This window comes from Oryzias latipes, chromosome 24, assembly GCF_002234675.1.
Source record: "Oryzias latipes chromosome 24, ASM223467v1".
NCBI classification, from domain to species: Eukaryota; Metazoa; Chordata; class Actinopteri; order Beloniformes; family Adrianichthyidae; genus Oryzias; species Oryzias latipes.
This window is the reverse complement of record NC_019882.2, coordinates 6,922,356-6,930,686: the sequence shown is the minus strand read 5'-3', so window position 1 is coordinate 6,930,686 and position 8,331 is coordinate 6,922,356.

The following is an 8,331-nucleotide window of genomic DNA, read 5'->3' as shown; positions in this document are numbered from 1 at the left end:
AATTGCAATAAATTTTCCTGCAGTTTCATTTAAAGGCTGCTGTTTATTCCTTAAGAAATGACCTGTATTTACCTCAGCTGTATGGCAATATTCTCATGTATTGTGGAAATCCCAATTTGACCAAATAAGGCCTTCTTCTGCTTTTGACAAATTGACAAAATAAGTTGGGAGGGACAAATCCAAAAACCAGGAAGTTTTCTTTTCAATTCTGCCTGGGTTTTATGATAATCCAAGTGTTATAAAAACAATCAGAATGTAAAATAAGTGAAGAAAAAGTCTTAAGAATGCATGCGTTTTTCCAACAAAAAACGAAAGCTATATATTTGGACATCTGAATCAGACAGAGAAGGAAAGCTGAAATGCCTTTGGAGACAGACAGAATGTACTATGCCACGTTCCTGGTTAGGGAAACCTCAGCAGTCAGACTCACTGTTTTCTCCTGTGGTTGATCAGAGGATGACTGCAGACAGACTGGAGCTCACATACCTCAAACTGCTGCTTTTGACTGCAGCTCTGTGCTTTGCCTTGACTGTAAAAACAATGTAATCTAGGGGACAAAGATTTGTTGTGTTTATTCTTTTTCTTTAAGTGAAGAACATTCTTGGGACCTACATATTTCCGACTAAAAGGAGATACTGTACTTTGTTAGCCTCACATTTTCCATGTTTGCTTTGTCGATTTTATTGTGGCCTTAGAGGGTTTTCTGTGATTTTTTTTGTTTGTTTTTTGTTTGTTTTTTTGCGAGTTTGTATAGAGCCAAGCACTGATCGCTTTTAAATGGAGAAATGTTCTTTTATGTTCATATCACTTATTAATTTAGCCTCAGTATATGTGTCCTGCTTTTTGTATTATTTCTGTGAACTTTGGATTTTTAAATGTCTTAAACTTGATTGGAAAATGAAACTATTATATTGGCATTAAATGATGTATGATTACTAAAAGAAATGGATTATTGTGTCGCATTTAAAAGGCTGTAAATACAAGAATTTGTTTTAAGTACTTGGAAAAAATTCACAAGATCTGGTATAAATTCAATGTAATTAAAACATCACTACTAAAAGAAGTGTATTCATGTATCTGAAAGTTGATGAAATTGAATGACCAATTAAAAATATTTAAAATTTAAATTAGATTATTTTGTAATGCTAAAGCATAAGTAAAAATCAATAGACTGCAAAATTATTAATCCTTACATAGTTAAATACAAAAAACTGGAACATAAAAATGACTTAAAACTTAATCATTGTATTTTAAATAACATTTCTTTAGTTGTCTACTCATACATAAACTTTAGAATAATGTTTATTAAAACAATTTTCACAGTTGTTTTGCACAAGATTTTAAGGAAAAACATTTCATGACTTAATTTAGGCATTTTTTATATCAAATCAAATCCCCATTTATAGACTTTTCATACCTTTTAACACAAAGGGCAGTACACTAGACTAAATATAAAAAAAGCAAATGCATTCATGAAATGGAGACAAACAGTTTGACTATTACTTTTTATAATTAAAAAAAATGATCATAAATAAATAAAAATCAATGATTTTTTTAATTTATTTTTTGTTATAGGACTACATGAGATAATGGAGCATGTATGAATTTTAAATATGATGTAATAATAATAATATAGTAGTCTGAGATTAGAAATACGTTTTTATTATCTTAGAAAAGAAACAAGTCATTAAATGTGAAAACAAAATAATTTAAAAACTGCTTCTTCGTTTTTTTTGTGACTGATACTTTTTTTCTCCACACGGGGGCAACCTAGTGATACTAAACCCTGATTCTCCCTCAGGCCTGTGAAGGGCAGCCAAAACAGATTAATCACCTCAACACATCTGAGTCACCAAGACACTGGTGTTTCTTCACTGCCCTCTCTCTGTTGTCCTGCTCTTCTTCAACAGCATCGAGCCGCCTGTTTTATAACCAGCATTCTCCTCCTGTTAAGTACACCCAGGCTTTGAGGCTTCCATTTGTTTGCACTTTCCCTGATTTACTTACCATTTTTCTCCTGCAAAGCCCGTCTTTTCAAATATTCAATTTGTTGAAATGTCTTTGTGAAGGTCACCCATTTCTATGTGATAATAGAAGGAAGTGGCGATAAGGAGACGGGAGAATTGCAGGATAAGCGGCGGGCCTTCGCTGCAGCTATAACAGCAAAGGTGTTTTTTTTTTTAAGATGAGAGGGGCAGTGTGCAGGCCAACAAGAGGGCTAAAAACACCTTCTCTACTGTTTTCCCTATCCTTCATCCCTAAACTGCATGTTGACCTTTGTACCACTGCCTCCAGGCTGTATGCTTTAACCTTTCCAGTGAGATAGAGGGGGCTCTTGCACAAGGGGATGGAAGATGGATCACAACTGCTGTATGTTAATGTGACAGACAACAATACACACCGGCATTCATGCACTGTTTAAAGCCATGTCTTTTCTCACAGAAGCCTTCTCATCCCTCATGCGCACACTTGTACACGGATGCAGACAGCCTCCATAAAGATGTTCTCAGCATCAGCACTCTGGACTATTATATCTACTAGCACACCCTGAATTATTCATCCGTCATTAAAATGCACTACGAGTAATGATAGCTGGGAGTATGTTGCAGGGTATTCTTTTTCTTGAGTAAAACACAGGGGTCATTAGGAGTCATTTCTGGTCAATTTTGTATGATCAACCATGCTCCAGAGAAAGGCAGACAAAAAAAATTCCCATTTACTTTCTGTGCATTGGGAATTCATGTTGAAAGAGATCAAAGGGGACAGACAAAGAGATGAGGGAATCGACATCTTCTTGTCTCCATTTGGCTCCCTGTGAGGGGAGGAAAATTGCTTTAAAGCTGATACCTTGATGAAAGAAAAGGCATTATGCCTGATGTATTCCTCCAGAGGTGGAATCAACAGTATGAATGACTCAAAGGCAGATGGAGAGGGGAGAAACTGAGCATTTGTTTGAGAGAAACTAATGTGGGATTTTGGAGTGGAATGTGGGTACTGTTTGACAGCGGCGAACAAAACATGATTCCCCTGTCAGGAGAAGTGGTGGGTTCCACGCTCAACACTGTTATTTCCGTCGTGTGCACAAGTGGCACATTAGATGTCATCAGGCAGTGAGCTAATTTGCAATATCGGTCCAGGGATTTTATCAAACTGAGCACCAACAGCCAATCCGCGCTAAAAAAAAAATGTGATCTTGTGTCACAAACAGCGTTTTCTTTCCCCTGCCAAACAGGTTTTCTGCCAAACAGGAAATAACCAGAAGACCAGCACTGTTATTTCCCTGACAGAGCTGTCAAAGCATCTAGCCTACCATGCTAGTTACACACCAAGCAAATAGAAATGAAAACACTGTCAGTGAAAAGACTCATGGGGTAACGGAGATGCCAGGAGCAGGGTGAATCACTTAGCAATCTGTGCTCCTCCATTCTGCAGCTGCCACCCACCACCACACATCTGCCACTGGGAAAAAAAAACCAACGAAAACCAAATGAAACACATGACACAAAAGATCACTTCTTCAAATTGAAATTTATTTACCTTCTAAACATATTTTGTGTCCTGGGAGCGCCCACGTGACTGGAAGATACCTGCATGCAGGTGGTGAATACCTGTGAACATATGTTTTCTTATGCTGAAATCATTCCCTAATCTAAGTCAGATGAAATTATGTGTGTTGGGTCAGCAGCTCTGCCAATTTGTTTCGTGTAAAGGTTGCTCTGATTTGCATTTTTATGCTTAACTTACCATAACTTTAAATAATCAGGACCTGATGGGTCCGGCTGACTTCTGGATTTTGGCATCATCACTGCAGCACCTTGACCCTTTCCCTTCTCCTGTTCTATGACCCAGTTTTGGCTGAGCTTTGATAAGACCTCACATTTGAACACTATATGTGGTCAACTCAAAGACAACAACCAGATCTTCTGAGAGCAAAACAGAACCGTCTGTGATGCAACAGTGAGGCTTCCAGGTTTAAAAAGTTGATTTTTGTGTTTAATTAAGATCTTTCTAAATAAATACAAAAGTTAAGATTTGATTTAAGTTTGAATTCAAAGGCATACATACCAGAGATTCACAAAAACCAAGATGATGTTTTTTGTGAGCAGAGCCATGTTGGATTTTACATTTTACAGAGCTTTGGATAGTAAAAATGCAACACTAAATGCCAAATGCCAGCATTATCAACCTAAAAAGTTTGTTAATTTTTTTTCTGCATTCTGCATTTTTTCATTGGTCGAAACCAATGTTAATCCCTTCATGCCATTAGTTGATATTTTACAGCGTAGGCCAGTACACAGGCACCCCCCACCCCATTAGTCACAACTGAATTTTGTTTGTCCATGTCAACTTGATACAAAAGACATCTAACACTATATATCAATTTCTACTTCAGAGAAGAAAAATCCGTTAATTTCTGATTAAATAAGGTTTCGTAACCATAGAGTTGTAGTAAATGGTAAATATTTATCTTTAATACTATCTAAAGATTTATGAAAAGTCCATTGATATGAAGAAAAGAAATGAAAATTAAACTTCAGACATGCAGGCTCAAAATGAACCCACTTTCACGTAAAATCCCCAGTTAACTAAGTAATGACTTATCTGAAGTTATTTGTCCCGTTAAAGGGTAAATGGCGTATACTTATACAGTGCTTTTCTACCTTCTACCCAAAGCGTTTTACAGTCACACTCCCATTCACCCATGCACACACACATTCACACACTTGTGATTAACAGCTCAAAACCAACCCAGCTCATTAGTGTTGAAGCAGACACGAGTCATGACATGCTAAGGGTTCCCACCAATGTTACAAGTAAAGGTAGAGCAAACTTTTAGAAGACAATAAAAGCATAAAAAATAAACAAGGATGTTAATTGCAACATTTAGGCCTACTTCAGTTTTAGTCAATGACCACAAAAATTAAGGCTGTTGACTTTATTGTGGCAGGTAGAACTAGAAAATTTGCATCTCTAGCTATGAAGACATACCCTTTTCTTTATCTCGCTTCTCCTCTTCTTTTCCTTTTTTGTAAATGGAGCATCAGAGGGCTTTGACCTTTTTTGTCCATCTTTCTGGCATTTTGGTGCTTTATAATAAACATCTTCACCAAAGTTGTCAACTAAACCAATTTTCCCCTTTGGTGAAATCGTTATGTGTTCCCTATGTTTATTTGGCCATGTAACACAAAAGTTGACAAAATGCAGAATTTTACAAAATGCAGAATTCTATATACCGGGGTACCTTTTTATATTACATTTGATATATTTTAGAATGTCATGGTATGACTGATTTTAATTTTTTTATAAAGTAGATTTCTCACCTTTCTCCCCCATCTGTCTACTTAATTTGGGAGAGACCCCTAGTTAACCCTTGTGCTATCTTAGATGACCCCACCCTTACATTGACATGTTATTCCTACCATGACAAAGGTGGATAAAGGTGGAACGATTTCACGTAATCCATGGACACCAGTGAAGATCACAAATCATTAAAGAAAAAAGGTTCAGCACACTGTCTAGTGGGTCTAGATGATAGACCCAACTCCCAATGTTAAAGTGCCTAGGATAGCACAAGGGTTACACTGATTCCCTCCACCCATCCCCGTTTTCTTTACCTTTCCAGTGCCCTTTTTAGCCAACAGGAATGCGTAGCGCACAGCTGTATGGAGTTGCAGGGGGCGCCGATTTGCTGGTTTCAGGCTGTTCCGAGCACTGTGATATAAAAAAAAAGAAAACCATAGCGGCACAGATTTTTTTTCCCCAGGCGCTGAGCCAGCGCCCCCTTTAAATTAGTGCCCCGGGCAACCACCCGTACCTAAAACCCCTACTGGCATTGACCCACGATTAAATGCAGGACTCCAGCTTGAATGGAAAAACTATATAGAAGAAATTGTATTAAAAAAAAACTGTCCAAGCCTCAGCGCTTTTTTTGGACATAGTTTCTGCAGAGCGACAGGAGCTCATTAGAAATTTGCCTCAGAGTTGTGGGTGTGACATTGAGCAAGCAGCAACCCCGGCTCTGCCTTCCCCTTCCTGTTGCAGAACGGAGCGGACGGTTTCTACGTCACAAATAAAGTCTTTTTCAAACAAAAGTTCTTTGTTAGTAACTAATTCACAACGATTTCAATAGTAAAAAGCTCAAAAATGCAATTTTGAGCTTAATTTCCTAATTTATGTTCTCAATCATCAGAAAAATGTCATACAAACACATACAATGTCAACACGTAAATATGCAAAAAACACATTGGAGTGAGTCTTTAAATTTGGGCTAACAGTTACTTTGGTTAAAGGTTTAGCCTGAGTAACTTTAGCTATAAAATTACACGCGTCAAAAATAAATACACGTTACATATAAAAATGTTGATCCTTTCATGTGCAAAACCAAATTTAAGCCGAAAAAAAGGCTGTATTACCATGGTAAATATTTGTATGAATGTACTAACTTGTCCCAAAAGCCAAGTTCCGTGATTAGGGTTTGGGCCCCCGGGCACCCGCCCTCGACTGCCACCCAAACAACATTGCACTGGCCCCTTTTGAGGTCTCCTACGGGTGGTGGGCCCATGGGAGGGTGGTCCCACGTTGCTCTTTGGGGCTGTGCCTGACCGGGGCCCATGGGAAAAAGCCCGGTCACCAGGCACTCGCCTGCAAGCAATCCCCGGGCCTGGCTCCAGAGTGGGGCCCCGGTGACGACAATCCGAGCGACGTAATCGGGTCCTTGTTGATTCTTTTCATTAGGGGGTTCTGAACCGCTCTTTGTCTGGCTCGTCACCCAGGACCTGTCTGCCATGGGAGACTTTACCAGGGGGTTAAGCCCCAGACAGCTTAGCTCCTGGGATCACTCAAGCTCTCAAACTCCCCCACCACGTTAAGGTGGCGGTTCACGGGGGAGCCATCTCTCGGTGGATGGAGTGTCCCTGCCCCAGGTGGAGGAGTTTAAATACCTTGGGGTCTTGTTCACAAGTGAGGGAAGACCGGAGCGTGAGACTGAAAGGCGGATAGGAGCGGCGTCCGTAGTTATGCGGTCGCTGTATCAGTCCGTTGTGGTGAAGAGAGAGCTGAGCCAAAAAGAAAAGCTCTCAATTTACCGGTCGATCTTCGTTCCAATACTCACCTATGGTCATGAGCCATGGGTCATGATCCGGATGCCTCTGGAGAGGGGTTCCGGGCATGTCCCACTGGGCGGAGGCCCCGGGGAAGACCCAGGACACGCTGGAGAAACTACGTCTCTCGGCTGCCTGGGAACGCCTCGGGGTCCCCCCAAAGGAGCTGGAGAAAGTGGCTGGGGCGAGGGAAGTCTGGGGATCTCTGCTTAGACTGCTGCCCCTGCGACAGCAGGGATAAGCGGAGGAAGATGGATGGATGGATGTACTTACTTCTGACATTACACTTTAAGGTGCCAGTCATGCATGAACCCCCTTTTTTGTTTTAAATCAACTCATTTATTTATTTATTCTTTTAGTCTTTTTTCCATATACATTTAAATTTAAAACCTTAAATGTATCTGTCCTCTTTCAAAAATCCTGACTATTGCTGTAATGACTCAACGATTAGTTTTTTTCTTTTTTAAATAAAGGTTTATGAACTGCTGCTTCTTCAAAGGATGAAAAAAAATCTGAGTAGACTTACATGATTTTAATCTGGAATCATGAATTATTAATATGACAGGAAAATGAGAAAAGGGTTTTTTTTTCTCCATGAAATCACTCTTGACAGGCATTATTAGCTTATAATATCTATGTGAAACCCAAAGTCACATTCAGGGAGAAATACTCCGTCCACGGCGCAATCACGGCCATCAACTGGCAAATGAACAAGATGTTATCCGAGGATACCTTCCCAATGACGACTCAGGAAAAGGAGGAATGGGACTTAATATGATGGAAATAAGTGTGACACTCTAAATGGTCTCTGCTGAACGCACTGACGCATGCTTTGACCTTCCCTGTCACTGTGGAGGGTGAACAGGGAGGCCACTTGTGTTGTGGCGGTGAGCTCCAGCTGCAGAGACTTTTCCATTGTTGCTCAAACAGCCGGCTGTGGAGAATGAACAAAGAAAGATCAGAGAGGGAGGTGTGGAACATTGCTAGGTCATTCTGCCAGCATCATGAGAATGCTGCACCGACGTGAGGTGATTCCAAGTGTGGTATTTATGACTGTGCTCAGAAACTGCACACCGTTCAGTGAGACAACACAAGCAACAGTTTGGTGTTCATTCATAGTTTGTTGGACACAAGCCATTTATAAAACGCATTTTTTGGAATGTAATGCACTCAAAAGTTATCTTTTTAAAATATTGTCATGTATGGAGTTTTAGGAAAACTATGAGACAAA